The sequence below is a fragment of the Sinocyclocheilus rhinocerous genome, unplaced genomic scaffold, assembly GCF_001515625.1.
Source record: "Sinocyclocheilus rhinocerous isolate Xijiao unplaced genomic scaffold, SAMN03320098_v1.1 scaffold2648, whole genome shotgun sequence".
NCBI lineage: Eukaryota > Metazoa > Chordata > Actinopteri > Cypriniformes > Cyprinidae > Sinocyclocheilus > Sinocyclocheilus rhinocerous.
In genome coordinates this window covers 291,791-294,625 of record NW_015655994.1, presented here as the reverse complement: position 1 = coordinate 294,625, position 2,835 = coordinate 291,791, and the positions used below count along the sequence as shown (strand labels likewise).

At 37.4% G+C, this 2,835-nt stretch overlaps 1 pseudogene; it reads left to right on the top strand.

Annotated features, from left to right (window-relative positions):
• The window catches only part of LOC107719045 (myosin heavy chain, fast skeletal muscle-like), a 14,994-nt pseudogene extending 13,091 nt beyond the window's left edge, over nucleotides 1–1,903 (top strand).
• The last annotated feature ends 932 nt before the right edge of the window (nucleotides 1,904–2,835 follow it).

Here is a 2,835-nt window from a genome sequence, read left to right as displayed (position 1 = left end):
ATGATGGCTGAGGAGCTGAAGAAGGAGCAGGACACCAGTGCTCACCTGGAGAGGATGAAGAAGAACATGGAGGTGACTGTCAAAGACCTGCAGCACCGTCTGGATGAGGCTGAGAGTCTGGCCATGAAGGGTGGAAAGAAACAGCTCCAGAAACTGGAGTCCAGGGTAAATAACAGGCTAAATACTGTCTTATGTGAACTGGCTATGGCAGAGATTTGACAGGTGACAACAATATCTCTCTACTGAAGGTGCGTGAGTTGGAGGTTGAAGTTGAAGCTGAACAGAGACGTGGTGCAGATGCTGTGAAAGGAGTGCGCAAATATGAAAGGAGAGTGAAGGAGCTCATCTACCAGGTAAAACTACACTGGATTTAGACATTTAACACCTTTCTTTATAATTTACATAGTTCAACTAAGATTATGAACAATATTTACACCCAAAGACTGAGGAAGACAAGAAGAACGTGACCCGACTACAGGATCTGGTAGACAAGCTGCAGCTGAAAGTGAAGGCCTACAAGCGCCAGGCTGAAGAAGCTGTAAGTCTAATGTCAAACGTCTTAAGTGTGAAGTTTTGATATTTTCTATTCAATACATTCAGTGTCATCAGTGCAATGCTCTGAAAGGGGATGGATATCTTGTATCATCCTAACAGGAGGAGCAGGCCAACACTCACCTGTCCAGGTACAGGAAGGTGCAGCACGAGCTGGAGGAGGCTCAGGAGCGCGCTGACATCTCCGAGTCCCAGGTCAACAAGCTGAGAGCCAAGAGCCGTGAAGCTGGGAAGGTAACATTCAAACCTATACTACCACGATAACAGTGTTGGGCAGTGCAATAGCTACAAAAAGCAAAGATGTCGGTTTAGTTAGTTCCACTATTCAACTCAAAACAACTTGACTGTGGTTGAGGGTCTCTCACCTGCTGAATGTTTTAGTAAAATCTCGTCTTCTGTTGGAGGTCCGGCAAGTGATTGAAAAAAAAAAAATAGAACGAGGCTAACAGAATAAACGACTAAATACAACTTTTCTTGTTTATCCCCATGAAGCTCACTGAAATAAAAACTGCAACACTGCACAAATATTGTGATTGAATTAGGGCTGCAATGAACAATTATATTGACATTTTTTCTAATAATCAGAAAGCAAAATAATTTTGCCAGCATCTTTTCATTTATTATGATTAATATAAATATATAACAATTAGTATAAACGTATGCCGTTTTTAAGCAGCAGAAGTTGTGTAGATAACCTTGTCATAAATAAGCAAAATACCAGAAACATATTGTTAGGCCCATTTCACATTTGATGCATGAACCGAAATTTTTTTCGGAGCCCGTGTTATCAGGTTATAGTTCACAAAGCACTAATTTTATCATAGAAAATACACTACACCACATGGATACATGGTGTTGACTATCACCTTGTCCATATTACGAAAGACTAGATTGCTAATAAATTATCATAATAAATGAAGCAGTTTACGCTGCAAGTGTGCAAATGCTGCACAGTATAATGAAAATAAAGCTGAATTCAGTGTAACATTTTAAGCAAGTCACGTCGATCACAACATTTTCAAGATAAAAAGCCTTTTGAGTGTAATGTTTGTGCTCACCTTTCCATCAATCCTGCCCCTGGAGATCTACCTTCCAACAGAGTTTACGCCTAAATCTTGAATATCTGGTTCAGGTGTTTTAGGGGTTAGGAATGGATCTAAACTCACACATAAACTGATTTTCAAATAGTCTTGTGAGGCCATAATGACCCTAATATGTTCTTGTTTTCAGGGCAAAGAAGCAGAGGAGTGAAGGACAATATCCAGACACAGTAGCAAGTCATCATATAATATGAATTGCTTGTGAAATGTCAGTATGCCATTAGCCACAATAAAAGTAAACCTGCACACTTCTTGCTGTTGTGTTTCTGTAACTATCAAGCATTTCCATCATATGGGATGAGAAGTGTCATAGCATCCCAAGTAGTGTTGTCAAAAGTAATGAAATTTTAAAACTGTCTGTTTCCCGCTAACATTTGAGCGGATTCTTAAAGACTGATTGGCCATTGTGTTCACACGCTCAACAGATATGACTGCAAACTCATCATGGGTGAAATTTAAAACTTAAACAATATTTTAAGGCCTTTATTATCTACAAGTTGTGAAGTAAAAATTCACTTTAAAGATTCACTTTTCATTCATGACATGAAAAAACGTGCCAAAATTCCTGGTGGAAAACAAAAACTTTTAAGATGACAATCACATGAAATTACCATTATATCCAGTAGATGGCAGCAGCGGATCACTCATCAGCTCAGTTGCCATTTCCACTCCCTAGTTTTCATGTCTTGATTTAGAATTTATTATAAAATGACCATTATAACAAATGTTAGTACTGTACTGAAGTAGTATAGCAAGTAGATTTAATTTTTAAAAAAAATTTTTTTAAACATTGCCTTAAAAAGGACACATTAAAAAGAGTGTATTGATGACGATGACTTGAAAAAATGTGCCAAAAATCCTTGTTGAAAACAAAGGCTTTTGAGATGACAATCACATGAAATTACCATTATATCCAGTAGATGGCAGCAGCGGATCACTCATCAGCTCAGTTGCCATTTCCACTCCCTAGTTTTCACGTCTTGATTTAGAATTTATTATAAAATGACCATTATAACAAATTTTAGTACTGTACTGAAGTAGTATAGCAAGTAGATTTAATTTTTTTTTTTAAATTTTTAAACATTGCCTTAAAAAGGACACATTAAAAAGAGTGTTTTAAGCTTTATCTTTAACTGTAGAAGCTGCTAAATATATTCAGGCAACACAGACTTGTTGCTGTTGT